At 39.6% G+C, this 24,869-nt stretch overlaps 1 long non-coding RNA gene across 8 annotated transcripts; it reads right to left on the reverse strand.

The window, feature by feature from the left end:
• Positions 1-17,027: 17,027 nt before the first annotated feature.
• On the reverse strand, positions 17,028-19,988 carry LOC110881524. 8 transcript variants are annotated; one of them, XR_002559778.1, is made up of 6 exons: positions 19,682-19,988; positions 18,941-19,157; positions 18,712-18,806; positions 18,420-18,526; positions 18,062-18,231; positions 17,028-17,346 (listed from the first exon to the last, which is right to left on the reverse strand). It is a non-coding gene; the product is annotated as an uncharacterized LOC110881524 (long non-coding RNA). The 8 variants fall into 8 exon arrangements; XR_002559783.2 differs by lacking the exon at positions 17,028-17,346 and having other exon boundaries at positions 17,911-18,231; positions 18,941-19,040; positions 19,749-19,988; XR_002559779.2 differs by lacking the exon at positions 17,028-17,346 and having other exon boundaries at positions 17,911-18,231; positions 19,749-19,988.
• Positions 19,989-24,869: the final 4,881 nt, after the last annotated feature.

A 24,869-nucleotide genomic window follows, 5' to 3' on the forward strand; every position in this document is an offset into this window, starting at 1 on the left:
AGAGATAGTCAAAGAATTGGCACTCTCCTTTGTTTCCTTCAGTTTGACACAGGTACCAAGGGAGGAAAATACAGAAGCTGATGCATTGGCCAATCTAGGATCATCTTTGAAGATCCCAGAGGATATAAGTATCCCCATCATCCATATCCTGGCTCCTGCTATTGAAAATCAGGTGGCCATGGAAATAGAAGAAGATACTGCAATGATCCCTAGTGAGGATACTCAATCTTGTTCAGGATCATGGATCTCACCAATCATGAGATACTTACAACACGGGGAGATTCCTATGGGAGAAAATCCTAGGGCTTTCAGAATTAAGGTATCTCAATTCACAATCTTAAATAATATGCTGTATAAGCGATCTCTTGCAGGACCATATTTGAGATGTATCGAGGATCATGAAGTTCAAGAAGTTTTAAAAGACTTCCATGAAGGAGATTGTGGAAATCACATTGGGGGCAGGGCATTGTTCTCAAGGATCTTAAGGACAGGATACTGATGGCCAACTATGAAAAAGGATGCTGTGGAGTATGCTAAGAAGTGTGATCCTTGTCAAAGACACAGCAATATCCTTCATCAGCCGGCTGAATTTCTACATCCTATACCATCCTCTTGGCCATTCATGAGATGGGGGATGGATATAGTTGGCAAGCTCCCTAAAGCACCTGGTGGAAAAGTGTTCATGCTTGCTATGACTGACTACTTCTCCAAGTGGATAGAGGCTGAAGCTTTTGCCCAAGTTAGAGAGAAGGAAGTTATATCCTTTATTAAGAGAAACATTATAACTAGATTTGGCATTCCTTCTGAAATTGTATGTGATAATGGTTCCCAATTTATTGGGAGCAGGACTACTAACTTTTGTGACAGTTGGGGGATTAAGATGATAACATCAACACCAGTCCACCCACAAGCCAATGGTCAAGCAGAATCATCCAACAAGATCATCATCAACAATCTGAAGAAGAAACTTGGATCCAAGAAGGGGAAATGGGCAGAGGAATTGCCTTATGTGCTTTGGGCTGATAGGACAACCCCCAAGAATGCTACTGGTCAAACACCCTTCTCTTTGGTGTTTGGGGCAGAATCAGTGATCCCAACAGAAATGGTGGTTCCAACTGCTAGAACAAGTACCCGTGATCCTGAGGAGAATGATGCAAACCTGGCTCAAGACTTGGATACTATTGAAGAAATCAGGGATCTGGCTAGGATAAGGATGGCTAGCTACCAACAAAGAATGGCTGGTGCTTACAACAAAAATGTCAGGATAAGGAAATTCCAAGTTGGGGATATGGTATTGAGAAAAGCATTCCAAAATACCACCAATCCTGCTGATGGGAAATTGGCACCAAAATGGGAAGGCCCTTATTTGATTGAAGCCGAAGCAGGAAAGGGGGCATATAGATTGCTTACCATGGAAGGTAGTCTGTTACCAAGAGCCTGGAATGCTGTCCACTTGAAAAAATATTTCATGTGAGCAGGATCCTTCTGGCATGAATGATCCTTACATTGGAAGTATCCTTCAAGGATCCCTGAAGCATCAATGATCCTTACCCTGGTAATGTCCTAAGCTTGAACTCTTATTTTCATATCTTCTTATTTAAGGATAAGGATCATGTATCCTTCATCCTTCTCTCACGAGATTTTGAGTTCTGATAAGTCCAGGTATCCTTAGCATAATGTCGACAATCTTCAGAAGCAACTCAGATCCTTGGGTTCAACCCCAGTTATTTGGGCTTGTCCCCAGTTATCCTTGGGCTTGTCCCCAGTATTCGCTTGTAGCGCACGATGATCCTGGTATAGTTCACGTCTTTGGGACCAGTACTCGCTTTAGGGGCTGATAACCCCATCGTACTAGCTATACCTAGGGTCCTACGTATAATGGTAGACGTACCATACATCCGTTCCTAAGGTTTCTAACGTTTTCACGTTAGCTAAGGTTTTGGCATTTTCATGTCACTAAGTTTGGATAGTCGCCAGTGAGGGCCATACTCCAGTTTACATACGATCCTTGGGCTTGTCCCCAGTTATCCTTCAGGCTTGTCCCCAGTTACCCTTCGGGCTTGTCCCCAGTGATCCTTTGGTCTTGTCCCCAGTTACTAACTTATCTATGATATTGGCTTAGTCCCAAGTTATATTCTATTTTTCAGGTTTTCGAAGTTAAACAATTAAGGATCCTTAATCCTTATTATCCATTAAAGTTTTACTTATGGTTATCCTGATTAAAGGTTAGGATCCTAACTTGGATCCTCAGGTATGATCCTTGACTATTTTTAATTTCATTCATTATTCATTTGAATAACCCTTAGACCTTGATAACGGAACCTATGATCCTTAACATGAACTACTTTTTGGAAGTTTTCAACTATAGGATACTTGATCCTGGATCGTATCCTAAATTTCTTAAACATAATTTGCTTAACTTTTCTTACTCAGACAAGCATAAATCAAAACAATTGAAAGAATAAAAGATATACAAGGATAACATCACAGGATAGGTCAAAAGTTAAAAGTTTTATTTATTAAATATTTAACCCTTTCAAAAGTTGTCAAAATTGCCAACCCACGTTTCTACCAGCAAAACGTGGCCCGTCCACATGGGTTGGCAAAGGGTGTCCATTGTTTGTGCGGTCATAGCATGCAGGAAATTAAAAGGCGGCAGGATCACAATGGCTTCATCCCCCAAACAGAGGATCCCTCCACCATTTGTAATCCTACCTATTGTCTGAAGGATCCTGGATCCTTAACCCTAAAACTATTGTTCGAATTACAGACCATAATTGTTTTAAAAAAACATCAACAACCACCAAACAAAAAATTGGGCTCCGGCTATGTCTAGAAGTTTCCTTCATCGCCCAATCCTGCAGCTCAATCCTTCGCTACACCATCACCACCAGCTCCGCTTGCCTCTCCAGCATGATCCTTGCCAGCGCCTCCACCCTCAAGCATCGGGATCTCCTCAGCTTCTTCATCATCCTCCAACTCTGCTAGCCTCGCCTTCCAACCCTCTACATCCCATGTGCTCTTGTCGAAGGCAGGATCCTGAGCCTCCATAGCCATCTGCAGCTGGATCTTATACATGGTTATTGCAGCAGAGACCTTGGCATCCTGGGTGATCTCATGCTTCTCATAGTCAAAGTTGATCAGCATCTTGGCAGCATCATCCTTGGTGGCCCGGAGCTCCTTCTCGAGGTCAGCTATCTTAAGATCCTTCAGCACACCCATTTGTTGAAGGTCAGCAATCTGGCGGTCTTGATCCTCGACGTGGCCAACATACGTCTCTATCTCAGCAAATTTCTGCAAGGAAAACAAGGCATAACATCAGAAACAAACAATCCTTAAAACTATCAGGATACACAAACAGGGGCAGTGATCCTTACCTCATTAAAGTAGTCCAGAAATTGTTGGCGGAGCAGGGGCAGGCCTTGAAGATCCTCAGCTTCAGAGGTTTTTCTCTTCTTGCCTCCTTTCCCTCTAACAGGTGCCTTGGGGACGGAAGCACTCGGGCTAGCAGGAGTCTTCTTCCTTGAGGATTTGACGTTGGTTAGATCATCGATGCCAAACTTTGAGGCAGACTTAGAGGATTTTCCAGCACCTACACAGCCAAGATAAGATAAGTATTCTAACTTAATTCGAATTTCCACATAGAATCACTTTTTAAATAAGGATACTTACTTGACATTGTGGCAGAGGCAGAGGATACTTCCTGAGAATCCTGGGTGACAACCTGGAAAGTTCTTATCTCAGGATCAAGCTTCTTGAAGGCCAAGAGTCTCTCTTTTGCAGCAGGAGTCAACCTAAGATGGGAAACGGATATAGCTGCACAATAAACAAGAGAATATTAGTGATCCTTATCCTGAGGAATAAATTCTATGGTGATCCTTCTAGGATCCTACCATGGGTAGCCCACTCCTTGGGCAAATCCTTCCCATTAGGGATGGTATCTCTCCTTACAAAAAAGAACCGCCGCTTCCAGTTCAGGTCATTTTTGGTAACTTTGAGAACAGGATGCTCTTCTTCGGTCTTTCGTTTGAACAAATATCGGTGGGATCCAAAAGTTGTGAGATCATACATCTCAGCTAACTCTGCCATGCCAAGGTCTATCCCTTCTTGTTCGATGATCCTTTCAAGGGTGTATAACACCCTCCAGATCATCGGCATAGCCTGGATATAGCAGATGCCGGTAAGAGAGAAAAAGGATTGGGTAAACTGAGGGAAAGGATACGAGTATCCTATCATGAAAGGAGTGACCGGGAAAGCTACCCAAGTCTCAGAGATGAAATCACTCAAAGCGGTAGGACTAAAAGACTTGAAAAGGGTTTCCGCCGGGAAGCAATGACGGATTTTATCGATTTGAGGGTCGGTAAAGCAACACCTCTCGGTGGGGGAATCCTTGATGATCCCTTGACCCTTCAAGGGGCTGCGCTTCTTAGGATCCTTACAGGGAGAGTTCCGGAGCAACATCTTTCGCAGAACGATGGAAAAAGAAAAGAAAACAGAGCAAGGAAGAAGAAGACAAAGGGGAATACATGTTCAATCCTCTGGTCGCGGTTATAAAGGGAAGAGTTCCTGAATTTAAATGCAAACGATCCTATCCCTATCTCTATTTATAATCATGATTGTGCAGGGCTATCACTTCCATGACGTCAGATCGCAATGGATAGTTCCACCCTAACGGCTATATATCCGTTGAGTTAGTTATAGATAAGACCGGCAAAATATAACTCGTCTATATTACATAAATACTCCTTATATTTTGGGGGCAATTGTTAGGGCTGGATTTTTATGACCTATGATCCTTACTTGGTATCCTAACAAGTGATCCTTGTTTCTTTGGCAGATAGTGATCCTCAGAAGAGCTCCAGGATCAGGATCATGGATCATCCTAAGGATCCTCATACTAACGATTGTTCTCTTTGGATTTAATGTTGTTTTGCATGAATTACGAGTTGGACCAGGTCTTAGCAACGTAAACAAGGAATCTGTCACGCTAATTTCGCACATGCATAATCAAAGATGGACGCTATGGAGAATACGGAAACTCAGCACAATTCAAGGGCAATTAATTAGGCTAAATTTACTTCTATTTCTAAAGGGGTAACGAGCTAGTTGTTAGGTGATTTGCCTAAAATACGACCACACACACTTATATAAAGGGCACTCTTCAGCATTTGGAAGACACAACACATTTCTCACACGCTTTAGCATACGATACTATAGTGATCCTTGTACCTAGTTCCTAGTTCGTTACCATCCGAAGTTGTAAACATTGTTTGTTATATTGAAGTTTGGTGATCGGTAGTTTCCGTCACCCGAGGTTTTTTATGCCGGAGATCATTCATTGATCAAGGGCTTTTTCCTCGTATAAATCCTTGTGTCACTTGTGCAATTTATATTTAAGTGATCCTTTACTTTGCTCATCATACCAAGCATCATTCCCCGTTTACAAAGAGTTTGGTTGCATTATCCTTGTGTGATTTTTGACCAAAACAATCATAGAGCAGGAAGGTATAGAGATAGGAATGTCGGAACTGGCTGAGCTGTACAATCTTGTGAGCCATGATTCACACTGTTACTTGTTCAAACATAAGCCTGGTGATCCTCATCCAATCCTTAAAACCACAAAGAATGATACCCACTGGAAAAACTGCTTCTTCTTTGTTAGGAGAGATTCTATTCCAGATGGGAAAGATCTCCCCAAAAGAGTGGACCACCCATGGTAGGATATAGGATCCTTATAGAAGGATCATAGGATGACTCTGTTTTTGTTGAGGATAACTGATCCTTTTCTGTCTTTTTATGCAGCTATCTCAGTCTCTTATCTCATTCAGTCACCTGCAACAAAAGAAAGGATCGTTGCCTTTTAGAGCCTTGATCCTGTAGTTAGATCATTCCAGGCAAACACAAAGGATTCACAAGAAGTATCCTCCGGTTCAGTGACCATGTCAAGTAAGTGTTTATATTTGTGTATGATTAAATAGATATAAATTAAGGATACTTATCTGTTGTTTGCCGTTTGTAGGTGCTGGAAAGTCCTCGAAATCAGCTTCTCGCTTCAGCATCAGTGATCTTGATGCTATCGCTGCCCGGTCCGGCAAGAAACGAACTGCTACAAGCCCTATCGTCCCAATTCCTAAGCCTGTCACCTCCAAGGGCAAGGGCGGAAAGAAGAGGAAGACCGCTGACGATCTTGAAGGCCTGCCCCTCATCCGGCATCAGTTTGAAGAATACTTCTCTGAGGTAAGGATCCCTGATCCTTAATTCTATCCTGCCCATTTGAGGATAACGGATCCTGAATTGTGCCATTCTTTTCTGCAGAAATTTGCTGAGATCCAGATGCTCTTTGACTCGTACACTGAAGAGGCTGAGCAGAAGCACTTGGACTTTCAGAAGATCTTATTGGCAAAGGATGAGACCATCTCTACCCTCAAGAAGGAGCTTAACTTAGCGAAAAAGCAGCTGGTCATGGCCTACATCAATGCTGATCATGAGAAGGCTGAAGTGATGGAGGATGCTAAGCTTTCTGCCGCCATTGCTATGTTCAAGATCAAACTGCAGATGGCCAAAGAAGCTGAGGATCCCAACTTCGATAGGACTGCCTGGGACCAAGAAGGCTGGAAAGCCAAGCTAGCTGTGCTGGAGGATGAAGAGGAGACTGAAGAGGTTCTGGCAATCGAGGCAAGCGGCAGCGGGGCGCAGGATCAGGCTGGTGATGCAGGGGCTGGAGGTGATGGTGATGCAGCGAAGGTGTAGGCTACAACAATGGGCGATGATGGATTTATCTAGACGCGGCCGGAGCCCATTTTTTATGGTTTGGTAGTTTTTGGAATGTTTGATGATGTTTTTAGAACAATGGTCGGTCTGTACTTAAACAATAGTAATTAGGTTTAAGGATCACTGATCCTTCAGACAATAGGTAGGATTACAAATGGTGGAGGGATCCTCTGTTTGGGGGATGAAGCCATTGTGATCCTGCTGTTTTTCTTTATTCCTGCACTTAGACCTCGTTAATATGGACACCCTTTGCCAACCCAAGTGGATGGGCCACGTTTTGCTGGTAGAAACTTGGGTTGGCAAATTTGACAACCTTTTAAGGGTTAACTTTTGATAAATAAATAAAACCTTAATCTTTTGGCTATTTCATTTGTTGTGATATTTGTGAATACTTTACCTTTCAGTTGTTATGGTACACTTTGTTTGAATTCATAAGTTGAGAACAAAAGTTTAGTAGATCATATCAAAAAGTTTAGGATATGATCATGGATCAAATATCCTATAATCGAAAAACTCAAAAAGTTATGTCACTTAAGAATCATGTATACTGTTGTCAAAGAATAAGGGCCACTTAGGTAAATAAAGAATAAATTTAAGTGATTAAGGATCATACCTGAGAATCCAAGTTAGGATTCTAAACCTTTAATATTTACAAATAGGATAACCAAAAGACAAACCTTAATAAAAGCTTAGGATCAAGGATCCTTAGCTGTTTAGCTTCAAAAACCTGAAATAGGACATAACTAGGGACAAGCCCAATATACTGGGGACAAGCCCAAAAAACTGGGGACAAGCCCAAAAAACTGGGGACAAGCCCAAAGGATCTTGTGTAAACTGGAGCATAGCCCTCACTGGCGACTATCCAAACTTAGTGACATGAAAATCCCAAAACCTTAGCTAACGTGAAAACGTTAGAAACCTTAGGAACGGATGTATGGTACGTCTACCATTATACGTAGGATCCTGAATACAGCCAGTACAATGAAATTGTCAGCCCCTAAAGCGGGTACTGGTCCCATTGCCTTGAACTGCACCAGGATCATCGTGCGCTACTGGCGAAACTGGGGATAGGCCCAAAAAGGTGGGGACAAGCCCAAATACTGGGGACAAGCCCATATAACTTTGAAGACTTCTGTGGATACTCAATCCCTTTTCAAGGATATATGAATCTTCTGCAAAACTCAAAACTAAGTGAAAGAAGGATAAAGGATCCAAAATCCTTCTCCTTGTAAATAAGTTAATTAAAGAAGTGGATAAACTGAGGTTAGATCATTACCAGAGTGAGGATCATCTATCCACTGAGGATCCTTCATGGACATCAGATACAAAAACAATTGAGGATCCTAGATCCTTATTACATGAAGTATCTCTTTAGGTGGACAACATTCCAAGCTCTTGGTAGCAAATCTCCTTCCATTGTTAATAACTGATATGCCCCCTTTCCTGCCTCAGCTTCAATAAGGTAGGGACCTTCCCACTTTGGTGCTAACTTGCCATCAGCAGGATTGGTGGTATTTTGGAATGCTTTCTTCAACACCATATCACCAACTTGAAACTTCCTGATCCTGGCATTCTTGTTATAAGCTCCAGCCATCCTTTGTTGATAACTAGCCATTCTTATCCTTACCAAATCCCTGAGTTCTTCTATGGTATCCATGAACCAAGTTTTCAGCATTTCCTTCAGGATCACGGATGCTTGTAATAGCAGCAGGAACCACCATCTCTGTAGGGATCACTAATTCTACTCCAAACACTAAAGAAAATGGAGTTTGGCCAGTAGCATTCTTGGGGGTTGTTCTATCAGCCCATAGTACATAAGGTAGTTCTTCTGCCCATTTCCCTTTCTTGGATCCAAGCTTCTTCTTCAAGTTGTTGATGATGATCTTGTTGGATGATTCAGCTTGACCATTAGCTTGTGGGTGGACTGGTGTTGATGTTATCATCTTAATCTCCCAGCTGTCACAAAAGTTAGTAGTTCTACTCCCAATAAATTGGGATCCATTATCACAAACAATTTCAGAAGGAATTCCAAATCTGGTAATAATGTTTCTTTTAATAAAGGATATCACTTCTTTTTCTCTAACTTGAGCAAAAGCTTCAACTTCTATCCACTTGGAGAAGTAATCAGTCATAGCAAGCATAAATACTTTTCCACCAGCTGCCTTGGGAAGTTTGCCAACTATATCCATTCCCCATCTCATGAATGGCCAAGAAGAGGATATAGGATGCAGGAGCTCTGCTGGTTGGTGAAGGATATTACTATGTCTCTGGCAAGGATCACATCTCTTGGCATAATCAACAGCATCCTTCTTCATTGTAGGCCAATAGTATCCTGTTCTAAGGATCCTTGAGAATAGTGCCCTGCCCCTAGTGTAGTTTCCACAATCTCCTTCATGAAAATCCTTAGGACTTCTTGGATTTCAGGATCCTCAATACATCTTAGATATGGTCCTGCAAGAGATCATTTATATAACATGTTATTTAATATTGTAAATTGAGATACCTTGATTTTGAAAGCCCTGGGGTTTTCTCTTGTAGGAATCTCTCCATGATGTATATATCTCATGATTGGAAGGATCCATGATCTTGAATGAGATTGTGTATCATTACTTGGGATGATTGTAGAATCCTCTCCTATCTCCAAAGCTACATGATCCTTAATAGCAGGAGTTAGGATATGAATAATAGGGATCTTGATATCCTCTGGAATCTTCAAGGATGATCCTAGTTGGCCAATGCATCAGCTTCTGCATTCTCTTCTCTGGGTACCTGTGTCAAACTTTAGGAAACAAAAGAGAGTGCCAATTCTTTGACTATCTCTAGATATTTGATTAGCTTTTCACCTTTAATAGCATAGGATCCATTAAAGTGATTAGTAATTAACAATGAATCTACATGTACCTCAAGATACCTGATCCTCATGTGTTTGGCAATTTGCAAACCACCTATCAAGGCTTCATATTCAGCCTCATTGTTAGTAGTTTGAAACTCACAAGCGATGGAGTGGGGTATTATGTCCCCCTGTGGCGATTTTAGTAGTATTCCAAGTCATGTTCCTTTGACATTAGAGGCTCCATCAGTGAAGAGTATCCAAGGATCCTTAGTCTCTTCAAGCTGCTGAACTTCTAACTCAGCTTCTCTTTGTAAGTCACTACTAAAATCTTCCACAAAGTCAGCTAAGTCTTGGGATTTGATGGCAGTCCTTGGTTCATATCTTATATCATAAGCACTAAGGTTCACTGCCCATTTAGCCATCCTTCCTGACATTTCAGGTTTCCTGAGAACATTCTTAATTGGAAAGTCAGTCTTAACAATAATGGCATGAGTTTCAAAATAATGTCTTAATTTAGTAGATGCCATAATCAAAGCAAGGATATGTTTTTCTAAATGTGAATACCTGGATTCAGCATCAAGCAAACTCTTACTTACATAATAGACAGGATGTTGTATACCTTCGTGATCCTTCACATGGACTGCACTTACTGCTTTGGAAGAGACTACCAAATATAAGTTTAATATATCCCTTTTTTCTGGTTTCATCAAGGTAGGAGCTGAGGATAGGTAATCCTTAAGGGCTTTGAGAGCATTTTCATGCTTTTCAGTCCACTCAAATTTCTTGTTTTTTCTCAAAATGTCATAGAATTCCTTGCACTTTTCTGATGACTTTGATATGAACCTGTTCAAGGCCGCGATCCTCCCTGTCAACCTTTGCACATCCTTGGCATTGGCAGGAGATTTTATATTCATAATTGCCTTGATTTGCTCTAGACTTGCTTCAATGCCTCTTTTTGTTACCATATAGCCTAGGAATTTACCTGCTTTAACACCAAAGTGACACTTGGAAGGATTTAGTTTCATATTAAATTTATCAAGGATATCAATGCTTCCTCCAAGTCTCTAAGGTGATCCTCAACTTTCTTGGACTTAACCACCATGTCATCTATATAGACTTCCATAGTGTGTCCAATTTCTTCCTTAAACATCATATTGACTAGCCTTTGATAGGTAGCACCTGCATTTCTAAGTCTAAATGGCATAGCAATATAACAATATATACCAGTTGTTTTGGTCAAAAATCAATCAATGACAATGCAACCAAACTTTCTGTTGTGAGGAATGATGCTTGAATTGTGTTAGATCTGAGTTTCTTTTTGATTGTATTTTGTGTTTGAAGTTAAGATGAAAATGGATGAGTTGTGCAGCGGAATTAAAATGAAGACAAACTTTGCATACAATCAAATGAGAGTAATACTTTAATCAAACATCTTTTACACTATGAACCGAATGATTGAATTTAATTTCAACAACGATTACAAAGATAGATGTATGAATGCAAACTCCCCCTCAGCCCGAGCTCAGTAGTTTGTTCGTGCAAAGAAGACGAATGATGTAAAGAGCTAATAGAACAGTACAAAGTACTGAACTATTTATAGGCACTTGCAAACTACTGATCATCTTTGCTGACGTCACCATGAAAGTGACATCTAACCTCCTAACAAACTCTAACCTCTGATCTATACAGACACCGCTTGTGTTAACTACTGCTAATACATTCTATTACAAAACAGACTTTAAAACAGCTGCTGCAACCTTCTACTGCTGTGAACCCAGCAGCACTTGTCCAGATCAGCAGTGCTTGACTCAAGGCAGTAGATTGAATCAGCAGGACTTTAGTCTTCCATCAGATCTTTAGTTGAGCAGCAGTTATGAGACAGCAGTTTGGTAAGATCAGCAGATAGGAGGTCATCAGTAGCTGTAATCACTTTCAAGGGGAGAGATTTGTGTATCAGCATCTGCTTATTCATAATCCACTGTTCTGATCCAGTTTTGGCTTTAATTATCTGTTCCTCTGATAGGGTTCAATCCCAACAATCTCCCCCTGGAACATATAATGCCAAAACCCTTCATTATTTGTGGATACTTTATTGCCTCATTAACAGCTCCGTTATCTGACCTTTAAATTGCAATTCAAAGTCAAGGGCATCTGTATCTTCATCATCCCTGCTAAGTGGAAGATCAAGGAGATCCTGCAAATCTTCAAGACTCAGGCCAAGAGCTTGTTCCCTTGATATTTTATCCACTACTCCACCAGACCTGAGCAAAGTCAATACGCAGGTCTGTTTATCAGTTGCCCACTTTTGTATTTTTGAGCCTGGTGGGTTTCTTGGGAGATGTTTATTTGCAGAAGTATTTGGTGAGGCTGGCCGGTTCATCACTGGCTGAGCAGTGGTAGCAGAGGTTTCCTGTTCAAGTTCTTCTTTTAACGTTCTTAACAAGCCTTCTTTTAAGACAGCATTTCCAGCAAGAATTTATTGAACAGTTTCAGCTCCAAACTGGCTTTGTGTCCTTCTTTTGTAGATGGCAGTACTAGCTGGAGCAGTTGCTCTCCTGGTTTGCAGCTTTGATGGTCCTTTTGAAACCGCTGCTTCAGGGTAGTCAGGTTTTTGATGAATTTTTGGATCTTTCTTCCTTAATTCCTCCAACCTTTTGTAGGTTGACCTGACCAAATCTTCTTTCCATCTAGCAACTTGTCTTTTGGTACCAAATTCAGCAACAACCAATTCTTCTTTCATTCTTTTTAGTTCCAACTGCTTTTCAGGTACATTCTTTTTGAACTTTGCCCAATCAGGAGGAGTGTGAGTGACTTTCCTTTTTATCTTAACTTGAATTCTGGCTGATTCAGCTTCAAGCTCTGGAACAGTCCACTCTTTGTACATGTGTCTCTCTCCTTTGTATTTCTTGTAGAACATAATGCTTTCAATGTAGTCTTTCTTCAGAGTTTCAGCTGCTCTTTCTAAAATTTGTTGACTGACATTTTTTGCAAAACGTTCTAGGGAACTGACTTGTGTGAGCAGATATTGGTAGTATCTTGATACTTCTTTGTCAGATTTCCCTTGTGTGTTTCCTTTCGAGATATCCTCTGCTTGCTTGGCCTTTATCTTCAAATATTCTTCAATGTTTTTGGGCCAGGAATATCCTTTGATTGAAGGCAAACTCCTTTTGGCAGGGTCATCCTCAGTATAGAAGGATTTTATCTCTTCTCTGACAGCTTCTAGTTCAAGAGGGAATTGAACACCTGCAGGAGGTAAGGGTTTGTGCATTGGAACTGAAGAAAGTGGAACTGGTTTTGGTATATTGACAAGAGCTAAAGGTTTTGAAGATGTTGGAGATGGTGAAGTGACATCATCTTTGGGAATTAGCCTTCTCCTCTTTATTTGAGGAGGGACTGATGATGTTTTGGATGGAAAGGTGGTTGTAGTGACAGTGGTTTGTGATAGACTAACAGCTGTTGGAACAACTGGTGTTCCAACCACTGTTGTCTTTACAGCAGAAGTTATAACAACTGCTGTCTTCTGCCTTTTGACAGGAGGTGATTGTGATTTTGGTGGTGATGGAGGTAAAACATTGGATATAGTGTGTGTTGAAGTGGGAGCAGATGTTGAAACTACTGAAGTACCAACAGCAGCTGATACATCAGGAGTTACAACAGCTGTTTTAGGTGGTGGTTTTTGAGCAGACTTTGAACGTCTGACCGGAATAGATTTGGGTAGCCTTACTTTTCTAGTAGGCTTCTTCTTTTCATCAAAGAGATTTTCATCATCTCTTGACCCTGAAGTACCCTGATCCGGATAATCCACCTTGGCTTTCTTTTTGGCCTCTCTATCCCTTTTTACACATGCAAGTGCTTCTGCAAGTGCATTTGTAGTCACATCAATTTTCTTACTCCCATCTGGCAAAGGAATCTGTTTGGTCATTTTTGAATTTTCTGGTGCGAGGTGGAGACCATCTGTTATTCCTTTTCTTCTCCATTCCTGAATTTTCTCCCCATTTTTGGCATTATCTTCGGGGAGTTGGTCAATGAAGAATAAAGGTGGAGGAGCAGTGCCAGTGGAGTGCAAGATCTGAGTTTTGAGAGCCTTTAGATCAGCCTGAGTGTCTTTGTACCTAGACTCCATAGCATTTCTCAATTGTTTAACATGTTTTTCATGTTGCTGATCTGCTATTTGTGCTTGATGATGGAGAAAAGGTTGAAATAGATTCCAGAGCTCATTTGTAGCAGGTGCCTGTTGTAGAGCAGGTGCTTGAGGTGGAACAGCAGTGGATTGTACCTTTTGTACTTGTAACAACTGTTGTAGCATTTCTTTGAGTTCTTTAACAGAGTTATCAAGTTTTTCAACACGAGCCGTCAATTTCTGGTATTTTAAACCATCACCCAATTTAATGGGATCATCTGATTTCCCACTATCAGTGGTTTTATTAGTGGTAGAAGTAGAGAGTTTACTCTAAACATTAACCACTGATGCCCCTTTTTCTTGGTACTGGGGTCTTCTTCCTTCAACACTTGACAACCTTTTGATGTTGCCAGTAGGATAAATAAATCCGCTGGTGGTTGACATAGGTGCTATAAAAGGAATTGCCTCCAAGGAAGTCTTATTGATGTAACCACTGTCCAACTGTAAACCTGTAGGTTCAATAGTTGTAGTGGCTGCTTCACTTGGATTACCACAAAGAGTTACTTGTAACTCAATGGGTGTAACCTCCTCAGGTTGTGTTGGTGGGTTAGCAAAGAATGATACAGCATGCTCAGTCATTTGTTGAGGCATATTCTCATTGATAGGTGATTGAGAAGGACTGTGTAATGCCTGGTTCAAATCAATTGCATCCAACAGTAGTTGTGTTTTTGGTGGTATTTGTCACACCCCCAAAATCCACCTGCGGAGTATCACCGCTTGGGAGCGTGACTGACCAGGATCAAGCCACCAATCATATAGAACAATATATATAGTAAACGTAATTGCCATTAAACCAAACCAAATCCATATGAAAGGTGTTCCAAAACATAAGTAAGTTATCACTGTTTAGCGGAAGCGTATAAATAAAACCCATCATAATAAAGTATCAAATGTCATAAGTGTTTAACAAGACAATCACGATCCAAGCCCACAACAACCAGCTCCTCCATGTGCAAGCTCCATGTATCTAACGACCTGCAAGGCATGTAACAGAGGATCAACAACTAGTTGAGCGAGTTCACAGAAAGTAAATGCGTAATAGTATGTTCGTTTGTAACATGTGGCTCTACTGAGCCGATAGTACGTTCTATTGGTGGGGGCTTCCCATGTTGTATAACCACTTGACTATTCGCAACCATAAGTGTTCTACATATCCCGAGAACAGTAATACGTACAAGTTTACGTAGGTTTTACGTAAGTATCCTTCACAACCGAGGATAGGGGTACGCGGGGGTTTACGTAGGTTTTACATAAGTGCCTGACACAACCGAGGTAGTAGTGAGTATAAGTTCACGTAGGTTTTACGTGAGTGTCCTTCGCAACCTGAGGACAGTGAACAATACAAGTATACGTAGGTTTTACGTATGTGTCCTGCACAACCGAGGACGATGGTATGGTAGTCTAGTAACAGTGTAAGTACGATTCTATTCAACCATATTCCTTCAATCCCATTCCCAAACCCTGGGAATCCCATGCCTTAGTAAGAGTGTGAACTCACCTTTGGTTGCTCGGTTTGACTCTTAAAAATAGCTAACAGTCAAGGTCGGTCACGTCCTAGTACGATTACCAGTTAGTCCATTAGTAGTTTCAAATAGGGCACAAAGTTCCTACACGTACTTAGCACGTAGCACATTTAATCATACAATGCTAATTATCACAACATAGTTTAGCGACGACACAAGTGTCACAAAAGGTTCAAAATACAATTCAATAAAATTCAGCAATATAGTGCATTTTCGGCAGTTTTCGGATTGTTATCCGGAATAGTTGGTGCACAACAAAATTCCCAAAAAATTACAAAATGTTTTAAACAATCCAAATATTATTGTGTCAAAATCTCGGGATCCAATTCATCACCAATTATTTTATAAAACTCATTTACCGGGCTGCAATCAGATTCGTTATTTTCTGACTGCAGTCCACGGAAAAATTCATTTAAAATACATCATAAGTCCGATTGACGAAATTCCAGTTGGAGGTTTGCCCGAACACTTAAGAGAATCTACAGTATAAATTTCATGGTCTAACTCTAAGTACACAACAATTTATGTCCAAAAACATATCGCATAAAATCTGCAGAAAACGCAGCTTAAGTTGCTAAAACGAAATAAATTATTTAAAATAGTAAACGATGTCTAAAAATCATGATTCCAGCGCCATTAGAAGCGTATTTTGAAATAGCATGTTATAGACTCAAGAAAACCTAATTTCTGTTATATTATGACCTGGTTACAGCCAACCGAAGTTGGCTGTAATGTTCTGGCAGAACCTGTTTAGTCATAAATCTTCTTATAAACGAATTTCCGGGTTTCTCTATGGTCTTATACCGTTATAATAATAACTCTACATTATTCATAACAGGTTATATGTTGTTTATATCAGGCTCATCATAAAAAAATTTAGCAGGATCATCAAGCATATTAAAATCATAACAACCTTAGTTCAAATCAGCATCTATGGAATCCAAGCATGCAGAAACGTGATTACCAATAGAACCCTAGATCATACATCAATCTCATAACACTTCAAATCTTAAATTAAACATAATCACAGCAAGATACTCACAGTAATACATACAGAATCACTATACATATAATTAAATCAGCAAGTTTCAAGTCAATACAACATGAACAACTACCGTAAAAGATGCGAGAGAGTTTAATCGAGGGAGAGGGCAGCGAGAAGGGAGTGAGATCGCGATGGGGGGTCTTGCTGCTGAAATTGCCGCAGGGGGATGTGGTAGAGATGCTAGGGTTTTAGTTTTATAGTGGTGCCCTTCAACAGAAGATACATACGCATGTATGTATGCATGCGTACAACATGTGGGCTAGGGGCGGTTTTAGGGTTGGGCCAAGAATTAAGGAGTTGTGGGGTGTTTGGGCTGCACATCAATTCAAAAAGGGTTTGGGCTGCCAACATAAAAATATCGATGGGGAGTGGGGGTGGTTATATGGCAGCAACATGCCATAGCAACACATACACACATTTTTTTTTCTTTTGTTTTTTTTTTACTTCACAACTAATTTTAAGAGATATACGCTAAAAAATATTATATATATATATATATATATATATATATATATATATATATATATATATATATATATATATATACTAGTAGGAGACCCGCGCGATGCGGCGGCGGAGACGACAATTTGTAATACGATGTTCATTTTCGGTTACATTATCAATTATCTCCGTATATATTGTATAGTGCTTCTATATAGGAAACAAAGAAAATCGTGTACAAACGCATTTATGGTAGTTATAAAAAAATAAAAACTACATCAATTTATGATGGTACGTTATAAAAATATGGGTGCTTCTAAGCTCTAATGTTGATGTAACACAACATATATGGTAGTTATAAAAAATAATAATTACATCAATCTATAATATGGGTGCTTCTAAGCTCTAATGTTGATGTAAACCACATGCCTCTCTAACTTTCATATAAGCTTATAGCGGGTGTCTTTTCTCTCTTCCATCTTCACAACCCCACATCTCCAGCTCTTCTGCCCCTCTCACATCATGGGTGCCCCGTTGCTTAAAACGTTTAATTCTAGTCATTCATTGAAAATTAAAAATATTACAATACGCTCATTACATTATGTTATGTGCCAATAGGTCTAGAACACAAAGACACCACACACTAATGCAGCAACTCAAAATACCATGAATGTGTTTAGAAATTGAATGTCTTTAATTGCATAAAGTGTATTCAATTTTTGACATCGATATATTGGCAACAATCTACAAATATTTAATACCATGAACATGTTTAGAAATTGACTATCTTCAACTGTCTTCAATTTTTAACATCAATTAAGCCCAAATTGACAGATTAACATTTGTTGGTAGGGATGAACAAATGGTACCGGGTACCGGTACCAGTATCGAATTTCCCGAACCGAGTTGATTTTTGGAACCGACATTTACCATTTTCAGTACCGGTATTTACCGAATTTTTCCCCCAAGTACCGGTCCAAACCGTACGTACCAGATATTTTCGGTACTGATACCCGTGTTTTGGGATTTTCAATACCAGCTGATACCGAGCTCATCCGTATTTGTTGGTTTCGATAAATAAAAAAGCGCATCAAATAAGAATAAAAAAATGACATGATTAAATCCAGCTCTAAATGCTTCCATCTGTCATGGGAAACCGATCCTGACAGTGGCATCGACTAACAGAGAAATGTATCAACCCATAAGAGAATCTTATAATAAACAGTAAAATAACATAAGGACATGATTATGATGTACAATGTCATCACCTGTTTTGAGAACAAAATCAGGATACCCAGGAAGTGTGAAATCCAAGGAAATATCTTCAACCGGGTTCCCCTAAAACTTAAGTTGAGTATTTCCATCTGGTCACGTATAAACTCCAAGTATTGATTCCGACAAACAAGAGCTTGCAATTTTTGCAATGTCTTACCAAACTCTGCTTCAAATAATGAAATGTCAGGTAAATCAAGTTCCGGTAATATAAGAAAGTTGCACGTCTCAAACCAAAAATATCAAAAAAGAAAGATTACTTAGTTTTGAAAGTGACAATTTCAACAAACTCGCTTAGTTTAACTGAGATAAGGCAGAGCTTGAACTGGTCAATATAAGGAAATAACAACTCACCTGCTAGCGAATGACTCTGCTAAACACATAAGCAGCTGGTGCAGGTGCAATAGCCAATCGAGATGCAACCATGAATGCCCCCGAATCACCTCCTCTTAGCAACCAATCTACGATTTAACATGACTTTATTAGCCTAGCAATAATGCTCTTATAAAAATTTAAGACCAAGCTACTAAAAACAATAAACAAAATTAAAGAGCACCAATTTACAAACATATAAGAACTCAATTCAAAATTCAAAGAACCATCATCTAACAAAGAAATGAAATCCAGTGATTTTAAAAAAGCTTACATCACCCGACTCTTCTTTCTATTTGATCGTTTCTTCTTTCTTTGACTCATCAGCGGCTACAGGTGCAGCATCAGCAAAAACACCACCACAACCACCTGAAGGAATAATCCGATTCATTTATAACATTTGAAAACAAATTTTCATGGTATGACTTCATTGCAAAATCTTTACTACACATATTTCTAATTTCAGTAAGAAATCCATATAACACCAAATACATATTCATTACGTTTGGCTCCATTTAATGATCAACCTGAATCTTCTTCCCCATTGTTGCTTCATAGAATCTGGAACCAGTTCTACTCCAACAAAAGCATTTCAGGTTTCTCCTGCAGTGATAAGAATAACCCAATTGATCGTGTTGAGATGGCATTGCTAAATACTGAAGCTTATTCTTTTTTTATTTTTTTGAAGTGCTTTCTTCCACGAATCATATAAACGTAATTCTGAAAAAACAAAAACAAGTCAAAATCAAATTATATGTTTCAGAAACTCAATTGTAAATTCAAACCTTTATGGGAGTGACTAATTTAAAAGCCTAGAAAGGGGTAAGGTGTGTTCTCTAAATTCTTCCGGTAACGATTCTTGAAATTCAAGACAATAGTAGATCATCGTATAGCGAGAGTAAAATATGAAAAGGAGAAACCAAAAAAGCAATTTAAATACTCAATTTAACACCTCTAAAAAATTTTTGGTTTCAAACATAAAACTTTAGAAAAAAAAACCTTTTTAGTTGCCAGATCAAAAAACAAAAAGAAGCCCTAGATTACAAATTTCGTTACCGTACATTATTTTCGTTTCAATAGAACCCTAATCCCTTGCTACACATTTTTGTTGACAAAAAGCACCTGAATCGAGGAACCCTTATATTGAGTTACTTCCGTTTCAACCAGCAATGAGTAGAGGATTGAATTAATTAACGTATAAAAAACCTACTAAATGATTAGACGAAACAAATTCAATTACTCACAATCGATTATGTGATGAAACCATCTAGAGAATGTGTCATATGTGATAGAGAGAGAGAGAACATATACGTTTCTTTTCTTCAATCTCGCCATCATCATCATCGTTCTCGAAATAGAGAAAAGAATCGGTGTACGGTATGAAGCATATCAGAATGCGAAGCATATGAAAATGGGAAACCAAAAGAATGGGTTTGCAAAATCAGAAGCATATCTAAATGTACGGCAGAAGAATTTATTAGGTTTTGCAAAATGTGAAGCATATCTCAATGTATAGCATGAAGCTTTTTGATTTTGAGTTATTTGAAGTCCCGCCCATTCAACTCAAAGCCTTCTAATTTTGAGTTTCTAAAGTCCCGCCTAAACTCACTCAAGTCAAAAACTCTTAAAATTTCAACATTTTAATTTTCTCTCTCTTATATCCATTATATATAGTAATAGATGTATATTAAACATGTTATGGTTCAATGGTTCGGGTCGGTTCAGCATGATAGAGATTTGGTTTCAAATATTCGCAAAATAAATTGGATAGGCATATAATCAATTAGTCATACAAGTCCATTCGTTTATATACATAGGATAAGATAATTTTACGACGTTAACCTCATAAGCGCGAGGTGTCACATCATCCCTAAATTAGTGTGACGTTTTACAGTATTTCCACAGGTAACTTTACGTAATTAACCAGTGCTGAAAATACAGGTTGTCACATCCTCCTCATGTTATAGAAATTTCGTTCTCGAAATTTAGGCTACATTATACTCTAGACTCCAAATATGAGTGCGCCGATAGCATGTTACGCGTAAATAATTACAGTTTCACAAAGGTTCACTAAATAATGTATAAGTCACATAGCATATAAAGTCACATAGCATACATGAATTTACATAGTACGCGAAACGTGACAAGGATTTATACGAGTTGTCACAGTATTGAGGATGTGATGGTGGGTGTAGAAAGCGGATTTGCTCCGGGCATTGAGCTGTGGATGATGGAGACAAGTGTATCCAGAGCATCATAATGTGGTGGCCCTTTGTGTACAACCTGTTCTTTTTATGAAGAAGCAGGAGGAGTTATGGTTATGGGTTGAGATATTTGTACCATCTGCTGTGAGGAAGAAGCAGCAGTGGTTTCTTGTGACTCTTGTGTTGTCACAGGCATTAACTCTGGTATCTCATCCTCCAGAGTTGCCATTTTGATTGGTTTGGGGGGTTATTGATTTTTCTTTTTGTAAGGCTTTTTGGGTTTTGTAGGTGTGGGTTTCAAAACAGTTGATCTGCTGCTTTGATCACCTAGAGCAGTAGGCTCAGCAGCAGATACCTGAGGAGCAGTGGTTGCTGCTAAATTCTGCTCAGGTACCCCTGCTTGTGTTTTGCAAGGTGCTAACATTTGTGAAAAAGTTTCAGATGTTAGGCAGTTTATTGCAGTTATTTCTCCTTGGTTTATTAAAGCGAAATCATCCTTACTGAATTTCTTTTGAAAATAATAACTTAAAAACCTTGGAAATAGTAAGAATGATTTGCTTTCAACATTATTTACCAAATCTTTAAAGATGTCCCGAGAATAATTATAATTTTCTTCTTGAAGGATTGCATATCCCAGATTTTGAATGTTTATTGGGATCTCATTAAAAGAAGTGGTTTTGTTTGACACACATAGGAGGAGGGTATGAAATAGAAATCTTGGTGCAGGAGGAAAATAACCTTTTTCTAAGGTTAGTTTCTTCATCATTGTTGCTTCATACCCTCGTTCAATGAAGTCAATATGCAACTCGTTTTTAGTGAAGGAAGTTTTACCTGCCTGGTCATCGAGTTGAAAGACTTCGGAGATGGATTGTGGTGTAATGTGGACAGCTTTACCCTTTATGGAAGATTGGATTGCAGTTGCAATGTCTCCTTGTTTTTCAAGGGTTGCATTCCTCCAAAATTCCCTTTGGGTCGCCAAGTAGATGGGTGCGTCGGCGGTGAGCAAAGTTTTGTACTTTGATTTTGCCATGATGGTGATAATGGAATCGAAAACATCTGTGGTTCCTGGTTTTGTGAGAAGACCCAGGAGATTGTGAGATTTTTTGAATGGAATCTCAGTGGAAGTTGCCTTTTGAGATGCTGTTTTCGATGATTTTGATGTGGGTTTTGCAGAGAGCTTCGATTTTGTCATTTTTGAAACGAAACGATCGAAGAAATTTGTGAGAAATGAGAAGAAAAACTGCTTTGAGAAGAGAATTTTTAAGAATTCAATTCGACAGTAAAACCCTGTTTTGATGGTGAGTGGGGATGTTATAAGAAAGAGAATGAATGCTGACGTGGCAGCCGTTACAAAAGGTTTGACTGCTATGTACTGCCCACGTGACAACCACTGGTGAAAATGAAGGACAGTACTTTTGGTGAAAGCAACTGATGAAAGCAGTGGAAAGGGGGCAGTGGATGATTTTCACTATCAGTGGATAGTATATCAGTGGATAAGACACTGCCTTTGAACAACTGTGGTTATCAATGAATGAGAAAACAGAGGTTTCCTTTCAGCAGTGGGCAGACTTTTTGAAGTAGAGCAGACTTTTGAACAATCAGTGGTTAAGACAAACTTTTAAGGATTTTAATGAAATTTTCATTTTTAAGCTATTTTTAAGGATGGATTTTTGATTTTCTGAAAACATTTTGTTGCTTTTATTCATATAAAAACAAGATGTTGCTTGTTATTCCATGTTTATCATCCCAATCCTAGAGACCAAGCTTTCAAAAGTGACTGTATCAAGTGCTTTTGTGAGCACATCTGCCAGCTGGTCTTTAGTTGGGACATGATGTAGAGAAATCAAACCTTTTTCATAGCAATCCCTTACAAAGTGATGTCTGATGTCGATGTGCTTTGTGGTAGAATGGGAAACTGGATTTTTGATGATATTTTCTGCTGCCTGACTGTCCAACATGAGTGGTGTCTTTAAGGCAGTGATACCAAAATCCAATAACTGATTTTGAAGCCACATGAGTTGGGCTGTACAGCTTGCAGCAGCAATGTATTCAGCCTCAGTAGTGGATGTTGAAACAGCTGCTTGCTTTTTGCTTTACCAGGATACTAAGCAATCACCTAGAAACTGGCACCCTCCTGAAGTGGACTTCCTTGTGGTGTGACATCCAGCAAAGTCACTGTCTGAAAAACCTGAAAGCTTGATATTCCCATTAGCTGGATACCAGATACCAAGTGTGGGAGCACCTTTTATGTATTTGAGAATCCTTTTTACAGCAATGAGATTTGATTTTCTGGGAGCTGATTGACTTCTTGCACAGACACATGTTGCAAACATGATGTCTGGTCTAGATGCAGTTAGGTACAATAAAGACCCAATCATGCTTCTATAGAGTGTTTGGTCAATCAGCTCATCCTTTTCATCAGACATGACAAGCTTATTTGTGGCCATGGGTGTGCTGCATGGTTTACAATCATTCATGTCAAATTTGGTTAAAAGTTCTTTAGCATATTTGCTTTGATGAATGAAAGTTCCATTTTGCAATTGCTGTACTTGGAGACCAAGAAAGCATTGCAGCTCACCCATTGCACTCATTTCAAACTCAGCTGTCATGAGTTCTCTAAACTCTTCACACATTTTGGTACATGTGCTTCCAAAAATAATATCATCCACATAAATTTGGACAATCATTAAATCTTTCCCTCTCCATTTAATAAACAGTGTTTTATCAATGGTACCTCTTTTGAAACCATTTGAGAGTAGAAAGTTGGAAAGAGTTTCATACCAGGCTCTAGGTGCTTGTTTCAGGCCATACAAGGCTTTGTTTAGCCTGTAGACATGATCAGGATAAAATGGATCCTCAAAGCCTGAAGGTTGACATACCTATACCTCTTCTTGCAATGTACCATAGAGGAACGCACTTTTGATATCCATCTGAAACACCTTCATGTTGTGGTTGACAGCAAAGGCCAGGAACAGTCTGATAGCTTCCAATCTTGCAACAGGGGCGATTGTTTCATCATAATCAATCCCCTCTTCCTGTCTGTAACCTTGAACCACAAGCCTGGCTTTGTTCTTGACAACAATGCCCCTTTCATCTGTTTTGTTCTTGAAGACCCACTTTGTGCCAATGGGACTAACCTTTTTTGGCAGTGGTACAAGCTCCCATACTTGTTGTCTCTTAAACTGTTGGAGCTCCTCTTGCATGGCTTCTACCCAGCTGTTGTCTTTTAGTGCCTCTTGGTACTTGACTGGCTGATGGAGTGATAGAAAACCAGCAAAAAGACAAATGTTTTGGGTTTGGCTTCTTGTGAGCACCCCTTCATTGATGTTGCCAATGATTTGATCAGGTGGATGAGATCTCAAGAAGATTAAATCTCCTTGGTATGGTATGATGGCATTTGTTGGTGAAGGCTGCAAATGTGTATCATCTGAGCTAACCACTGCTGGTGACTTTGATGACCCAGCAGTGGCTTCAAAAGGTGGTGGAATGGGTGGTAATGGAGCGGACCACTGCTGACTTTTATCCACTGTTTGAGGACTTTTGTCAGCAGTGTTTGAGGATGTGGAAGCAGTGGGAAATGGGCTACTTTGGTCAACAACTGTTGATGTAGCAGTGGTTGAGCTTTCACAGATGTTTTGAACAACTGATGCTTTCCCTTTTGTGGCAGACCTTTGAGGGATGATGACTTCATACCCATAGTCTGGTGTTGTATCCTCTGATGGACCTGCACTGTTAGTCTTGACACCAGTATTTTCAAAAGTGAATTTTTCAAGATCAAACAGTTCAGCAGGATTTGCTGGGATTTTCATTGATGAAAGTTCATTGAACTTTACATCCAAAGTCTCCTCCACTACCTTGGTCCGTGCATTGAACACTTTGTAGGCCTTGGCAGTGGTTGAGTATCCCAGAAAATAACCACAATCTATTTTGGCTGCAAATTTTGAAATGGAATCTTTTAAGTTCAAAATAAAGCATGGGCAGCCAAACACTTTGAAGTATGAGATCAGTGGTTTGATTTTATACAGAATTTCATAGGCAGTCTTTTTGTGCCTGGGGTTTATTAAAACTCTGTTCTGGACATAGCAAGCAGTGTTTACTGCCTCTGCCCAGAAAGTTAATGGCAACCTTGAATCTGCAAGCATGGTTCTGGCAGCCTCAATCAAAGTTCTATTCATTCTTTCAACAACCCCATTTTGCTTTGGTGTTCTAGGGATGCTGTACTGCCTTA

This window comes from Helianthus annuus, chromosome 10, assembly GCF_002127325.2.
Source record: "Helianthus annuus cultivar XRQ/B chromosome 10, HanXRQr2.0-SUNRISE, whole genome shotgun sequence".
In the NCBI taxonomy this organism is placed as follows: domain Eukaryota; kingdom Viridiplantae; phylum Streptophyta; class Magnoliopsida; order Asterales; family Asteraceae; genus Helianthus; species Helianthus annuus.